This window comes from Triticum urartu, chromosome 3A (genome assembly GCF_056163025.1).
Source record: "Triticum urartu cultivar PI428250 chromosome 3A, HENAU_Tu73, whole genome shotgun sequence".
NCBI lineage: Eukaryota > Viridiplantae > Streptophyta > Magnoliopsida > Poales > Poaceae > Triticum > Triticum urartu.
In genome coordinates this window covers 613,318,357-613,324,935 of record NC_141875.1, presented here as the reverse complement: position 1 = coordinate 613,324,935, position 6,579 = coordinate 613,318,357, and positions in this window count along the sequence as shown.

The window sequence follows — 6,579 nt, the reverse complement described above, 5'->3', positions numbered from 1 at the left end:
GTTGGTCTTCAAAGAAGCAGAACTGTGTATCACTCTCCACTGCTGAATCTGAATACATTGCTGCTGGATCTTGCTGCGCTCAGCTTCTGTGGATGAAGCAAACACTCAAGGATTATGGCATTCATCTGAAGCAAGTGCCACTTTACTGCGACAACGAAAGCGCCATCAAGATTTCCAACAACCCAGTTCAGCACTCGAAGACAAAGCACATTGAAATTCGTCATCACTTTCTCAGAGATCATGTTGTGAAGGAAGACATTGATATCATACACGTCAACACTGAAGAGCAATTGGCAGATATCTTCACAAAGCCCTTGGATGAGAAGAGATTTTGCAAGTTACGGTGTGAGCTAAATATCTTGGAATCCTCAAATGTCCTGTGATCAGGCACACATCCTAACACTTAAGCATATTGATGACTTAGATGTGCAACACACGAAGTAGCGTATATCTTCAAACAATGAAGACATACATTCTAAGTGTGAATACATTAATGTGGAATTTGACTTCGGAGTGCCACGATAATTGTGCGCCGTGTCTGGGTCTAATACTTCCTATACGGTGGGTAACGCCACCACCAAACGTTCCATTTTGAAGTGTTTCTCTCATGGCGTTACCTCTCAATGTCTTCACAATTGGTTTGGTTTCACTCTCAATATGTCTTCACGATTATCTTCACTGCATTGATTATATGGATATATATGTACTGATGTTCTGTCCTCTACAGCATTCACTTATAGCTATGTCTTCTTGGTTGAATCTTTTGAACTAAGTGAATGTGATCGGACCCTAACCTATCTATGCTTTCTATCTCAAACTCTATCTCTCCAAGTCATATGCATTCTGTTGTAACTGTCAAATGTCTTCACTGTGTCCTTGTCAGCTGAAGACATAGTGACAACCATAAAAGTCCGTTTTTAATGCTCATTCATCCACATAAGATCCAAAGAAGCAGGAACGACCGCCCGACAATTTAGGCGTGCGTGGGACGTGGAACAAATCCCAATCGTCCTCTAACTGGCCACGCGTGCCTCAAATGCGAACCGCCAGGGGTACCTGCGTAATAGCGCAGTGCCGCCTCTATCCCTATAAATATACGATTCACTGCGGTCATTATCTCCTTCCACCCTCGCACGAACCCTAGCGCCACCGCTAGCACTTGACGACGCCGGCGACGAAGCGCTTCACTGCCGCAACCTCTCCGACGCCGTTTTCACGCCGACAGCGGACATCGCTCTCTCCGCCGTCGCCGTAGGTGTCTTTCGTCGCCAAGTTAGGGCACGGAGGATCGAACTGCTCGGCCTCAACTCTCACCTTGTCTAGCAGTTCCAAGTGTGGTAAATAAAACCTCTTTTTACAGCCTCTTTTGATCCCATAGTTCAGTCACTTTCTGCCATAAGGAGTTTCTCTTCACATCAGTTAATTATCTCGCTACATCTCATGACATGCCCAGTATATTCACTTGTGCTTCATAAGGTAGTTAGATTCCTCACTTGTACTGATCTGTGGGTTCGTACAAATCTGGAACCAACTTCTTATCTGTGAGTGAATGTCTTTGCACAATGAGGTCTATGTCTTCTAAACCGAGTTATCTTCAAAATCTTCTGAGAATGCATATGACCTCTTCCCCTTCCCTCGCACCTTAATGCTATCACAGGTACATGTCCGTGGGAGAATCCTTTGGTTCTCATAGTCTGCATTCATTTGCAGAGTACTTGCAGCATCACATCAACTCTCCTGAAGCCAGTTCTTGCAAAAGGAAGCCTTTGAAGCCTTTGAACATCTTGAAGCCTTCCAAGTTATTCATGGCTTCAGAAACAGCAGCAAGGAAGGGAGGCAGACAGCGATGTGGTGAAACGTCCAAAGATCTGCCTGATGAATTGGCAGAGATGTACAAAACTGATCCTGAAGAAAGCTATGGTCAGCGCAAGACACAAATCCAATGGATTCGAAGATATTGGGCAGAGCAATGGTTTCACTACCGCTTCGTCACTCAAGAATATGCGGAGAAGTGCGCCATCAAAAGACCGTGGGGAGACGTACTATACAAAAATCTTGTACCCAGGTCCAGAGTCGAAGCCATTGCTCAAGGCTTCTATCCATGCATGGTGAGAGGACCACAGCCAGCTGAGGCACATCCGTCATCACTTCTCTGGTGCCGCGATGATAATCTCTTCAAGCGCAACTTTCAGTTTGCACAACAGTCAGCGAAGATAAACAAGAAGAAATTTGGGCTTGACTTCAACCCTGGTCCCTCCTCACCAAGGGCAGATGGCACACGCAACGCCGATCCCAATATCATCGGGCCGTATGCCAATCTTGCAGGCCTCATCACTCGCATCCTAGTCCAAGGGACTGCTGTGAATGACCCTCCAGCAGATACTGAGTCAGATGACGCCCCTGCTGCTCCGAAGCCAAAGCAGAAGAAGCCAAAAGCTCCAAAAGCTTCAAAGCCAGCCGCTTCTCCCAAGATCGCAAGAGTGAAGCCTTTAGCAACTGCACCTCCTGAAGCCAGTGTGCAGTCAGAAGGATTATCATGAGTGTCCAAGCCCCAAGAAGCCAAGAAGCCTCAGCCACACACAGGCAAAGAGCTCACAGCTGCTGACATTCTGCGCTGCGAAGCCATTGATCTCTCAAGCGATGAAGATCTTGGAGATGATGCTCTTGAGCAGCTCATCAAGAGCAAGGAGGAGGCTGAAATCTTCAACAATCTACCTCTGTTTGATGTCGCTATCATCCACAACTTCATCGATGAATGGTTTGACACACCAGACATAAGCTTCAATGATCTGCAGCTACCCATAGGCCTCAGCGTTGCCTTTCAAGGTGCAATTGCTTCAGAACTTGCAATAGCCCAGCGAATTGTAGAACTGAAGCAGAAAATTGATCATGAAAAGGCTCAGTTCAAGAAGCACGTGGCCAAGCTCAGTGTGCAAGAAGTGAAAAACTTCAAGATCATGTTGCACGAGCTGAAAGAGAACTTCCTGAAGACGCGTGCCGAAGCTCAAGGCTCGCGAGAACGCATGAAGACTTTGGCTGATCGCTGCGTGCAAGCCTACAATGAGGCAGAAAAGCGCAAGGCACTTGGGCGTCCCGGCATTGACCCCAGGATGGCCGCGAAGAAGAAAAAGAAGGCGGCTGTGCCCGAACCTGAAGCGCCAAGGTCAGAAACTGCTCCGATTGTCTTCCCCGCTGCAACGACTGGCTCAAGGCCAAAGAGTCGATCAACTGCCTCACAGCACAAGAAGACACGGACTACAGAGGCTGAAGCTAAGAAGAGAAAACATTCTGAAGCCTCTCCTTCTGAACCCATCATCAAGAAGCGCAAGACCAAGAAATCTCGGGCTGCTCCCACAGAGCCCCTGATAGTTGAACCCCTCTGCATCCGCTATCCTGACACAGATCGTCAGTTGACTGTGCATGAACCCAACACTGAAGACATTCCACCAGACGAACCCTACGCTGCTGAAGACATTGGTCTCCAAGACAATGTGCAAGGTGATGCAGCCCTTCCTCAGCTTGAGACAAGCAAACTGATCAGTATTGGTCGTCCCTTGACGCCAATCACACAAGCAGCATCATGGGCAGATCGCCCACAGGAGGAAGATGAGCCACAGCCCACTGCAACTCCACAAGCGTCACCCAAATTCTGTAGGCTTCGCAAAGGGCCAAGGGCTCAGGCTGCTGACGACATTCCGGCTGCATCAGCCGAAGAGCATGCAGAGATACCACAAGCTCCAACTCCTCCACACCAACAAGAAGCAGTTCTCCAGGAGAACGTGCCTGAGTCTACAAATGTTGAGGCTGCCACAAACAACGCCGAAGCAAATGTGGAGCCCAACCCAACAATAGCTTCAGAAGACAATGAAGCTACTGCTCCTGAACATTCTGTGCCTGAGTCTGCTGCAGGACCACAATTCAACTATCATATTGCGTACAGACCCCAGGTCCAGAAGCCGATCCCACGACTGCCAAGGTTCCCAGGTCCTGCATCAGCTCCTGGTTCCTTCAACATCAACGGCTTTAGGGGAGATAACACGTTTTTCGACCGCTCCAAGAACCCTTATTCAAGGGAACGGATTGTATCAGATAGGTTCTGGAGCCATCAACAGCGCAGCTATTATTCATGCATCCTTTACAACCAAGGCCGCATCTTTCCTCACAAGCGCCTTGAGGTTGAAGCTATTGCTTGTCTGCCTGGTCTGGAAGAAGCACTGGATTGCTTCAAGCAAGTGGGTTTGCTGCCATTTATCACTGATGAAGAGCACTGGAACGAAGAGCTTCTGCTCCAGTTCTATGCCACTGTGCATATCAAAGGCTATAATAGAGATCCGAAGACATGGATTCTGGAGTGGATGACAGGCAATATCCATCATGAAGCCAATGCTTTTGACCTAATTGAGCTTACCGGCCTTCCCACTCCTGGCGAATTCTTTGAAGAAGGGTGCCAACTCCATGCTGAAGCAATTGAGAGCATATTTCAGCGTCCTGAGCCAGATATGAGTCAGATGCTCTCAATGATGAAGCCACTGCCTCCGAATGCACCCTATCCAACTAGGTTCTTCGTTGAAGACTTAGAGCACCTGCCCAGAACAATATATCATATCATAAGGCGGACTCTATGGCCTGTAAAGGGACACTCTCGATATACTACAATTGATGGTGCAATGAACACTCTCATCTTCTGCATTCTACATGGAAAATGCTTCAATGCACAGGATCTCTTCATCCGTCACTTTGCAGCGTCTGCCTCAGAACTGTTTGGATTAAAGTTCTATGCTCCTTGGGTTATGAGGCTGATCAAGCTTCACTCTGCAATCTCCTATCAACCCTCAGCCCGCAACCATAGGATATTTTTGCCAGAGGTGGACACATCTGCTGAAGCAATATATCCAGAGCCTGGCAAGCAACCATTAAGTCTTCAAAATGCAGAACACCAGAGCTTCACTCAAAATATTGAAGGTGTTGAAGCTCTCTCCCGAGTGTATCCAATGGCTGGCACCACACGTGCCCCTGCATCAACTGAAGCCACTGACAGCACAGCTGCCAAGAGACCCAAGAAGCGCGTTCGAACACTTAATGACCGAGAGCTTCTTGTGGCTCTTCAACAAAAGCAAGATAGGCATCATGACTGGCTCAAACGGCAGATGAGAAGCATCATGCAAGACGTCAATCGCATCAGAAATCTGGCAACCAAGAATGCGTTTGTCGCACACGAGACCTGTCGCCGCACCTGGAAAGGCCTCACCATGATGAGCAATGAAGCTGAACTGCAAGAGGATGGCTTCAGAGAGAGATTCCAATTTGACTCCACGCCTCCAAGAAGAGCTGCGATGCGAAGCACACCATCACTTGAAGAGTCAGAATTCTCTTCCTCTGCTGCCACCGTGTCTGCCCGGATTATTGAAGAAGACGACGACGCGACATCATCTCCACCTGCTTCAACACACGTCGAATCTGCACCAAGCTCATCTGCACCGCCACCAAACAACTCCACCAACCCTGCTGCGCCTGGGAACGCGTAGGAAACTCTATGTCTTCAAACCTTTTTGGTCATCACTGACAAAAGGGGGAGAAGCATGATGTTTATAGTCTTCAAGCGGGCCACTATATTTTGCTGCATTTTGCTTCGTGCTTACAACTCCCGTTTTTGCTACATTTGCTTCCTTGAGTTGTAACACTTAGCCTTGATGGCCATCTGCTACCTGCTTGTCACTCCATTATGCGAAGATAAATTCCGCATGTGCGACGATAAATTCCGCACTCATCTCTTACTGCAGACGTCCATTTTCCATTATGCATGTCATTATCTTCATATACTTTCACATGCATAGTGGATTGTCATCATAAGTTGAAGTGGATCTCCACAAGTACAACCTGCCATGTGCATTTGCATTCAAAAGGCAAATTACTTATATGCACATCTTCAGGGGGAGCCCTTGCAACTTATGAAGACAAATTCCTTTACTATTTCACAAATTATGTTCCCCGTTGAAAACTTCAACTAGTTTGTCATCAATCACCAAAAAGGGGGAGATTGTAAGTGCATCTAGTGCCACCCCTAGTTGGTTTTGGAGTATTGACGACAAACCTAGTTGAGGGACTAACGTGTTTGTGAGAATTGCAGGAAAACACAGGTAGAAGTCCCTCATTAATTCGGTTTTATTACCAGAGATGACCCCTAAAAATGTACGAAGACATTGAAGACAATGGTGGTTTATGAAGATATTCATATTGAAGACAATGACATGAGAAGACTCCCTATGAAGCTTATGGAACTCGAAGACTTAGATCCTTCGTAGTTTTATTTCATTTATGTAGTGTCATAGGAATCACCGTACTGTTAAGTGGGGTCCAGAAGAACCAGTCAGAATGACTGTAGTGATGCCTAATTCAAATCCTATGTCTTCGAGCGAAGACTTTGAGAGAAAATCTTGTCTAGAGCCAGACAAGTCAGCTTTACTTGTAGCCCAAGTAAAGTTGCCGTGTGAGTTCAAAATTCGACCGTTGGTACACGTGTCAGTTCCTTAGTGACCCAGGGTCATTTTGGACAGATCAGTTCGGGTTGCCAAGTGGCTA